The sequence below is a fragment of the Didymella exigua genome, assembly GCF_010094145.1.
Source record: "Didymella exigua CBS 183.55 unplaced genomic scaffold M421scaffold_7, whole genome shotgun sequence".
Lineage (NCBI taxonomy): Eukaryota > Fungi > Ascomycota > Dothideomycetes > Pleosporales > Didymellaceae > Didymella > Didymella exigua.
The window spans coordinates 1,082,337-1,083,583 of record NW_022984781.1 but is presented as its reverse complement, the minus strand read 5'-3'; positions in this window follow the sequence as shown (position 1 = coordinate 1,083,583).

Sequence of the window (1,247 nt, the reverse complement as noted above, 5' to 3'; positions counted from 1 at the left end):
TGGTGACTGTGTTGAGTCCTTCTGCTCCCTTCCTCTGTTGTTCTGTTAGTACTCTTAAGATCTCCTTCACTGTCCTTCCCTGCATCTCCTTTCTCTGGTTAGGGTGGTCCCCTTCCTCCCTTCCTTTGTTGGGTCTGTTGCTGGCCAGGCGCGTTGGTACCGCGTCTGGCTGGCCGCCCCCATCTCCTTCGCGCTGCACTCCCTGCATCGCTGCCATCGCGGTGTCGTTGGGTGCGGCTCGACTCGCTGATTCTAATAGTATTGTTCTTAGTATTTTTCAACTAGTTTCTTAGATTTCAATAGAATGGTGTTCTTTTTCTAATAATTATAGAAATTAGTAAGCTATTAGCGTGTCTCTAAATCCTCTCTTAAATTAGCTTTAATTAAGACCTAAATTCTAGGGTGTTGCTTAGTATTTTAGACTCCTACGTACTATTGTCTATAGTAGGTGGTGTTAGCGTACGCAGCTATACTTTAAGCTTTAATAGCATAGCCTCTATGTTAAGTAGGACTAGGCCAGCACCTCTAAATCCTCCCTAGATATTGCTCTCTGTAATTAAGGCGTCAAAAGCCGCTTTGAAGCACAGCAAGAACTTAAGTTTGGTGATGCGAGTAATCTTGCTGTGCATTTGCTGCTTAGCTTAGCAGCTATAGGCCTTCTTTAATAGGGCAAAACAGCCTACGTCAAGTGGCTGCAGTAGGTGCGACAAGTGTGGAGGCATACACAGGGTAAGAATCTTGTGTTCCTTGCAGTACTAGTAGAATTTAACTAAGTTATGGCTCTTATAGCTGTCTAGAACAAGCAGCTAATAGCTACTAATAGTGCGCGCCTTTGTGTGCTTATTAAAGTGCTTTAACTACTTAGCTCTAAGCTTGTTATTAGTCTAGCTATTGTTAGAGATATTAAGAACCTAGTTATTAGGTATACTAGGCTCCTTATACTAGGCAGAGAGGTGGTGCTTGCTAGAGAAGATAATAAAGGGTAGGATAGACTAGCCCTTTGCGCAGATACCTTAGATAATACTAGTCCACTCTTAGTTGCCCTACTGCACTACCTTTAGTATCCCTTAACGCTTAGAGCCTATAACAACAGCTCCTATTAATATAACACCTAACGTAGTTCACAAGCGAGCGGTCCAACCCAAGCGAGTGGTCCACCTAACAGAGTTAAGATGATTGCAATGCATATGCTGCAACACCACCACCACTTACTGCAATTTGCAGGTGATAGAGATACTATTTAGACT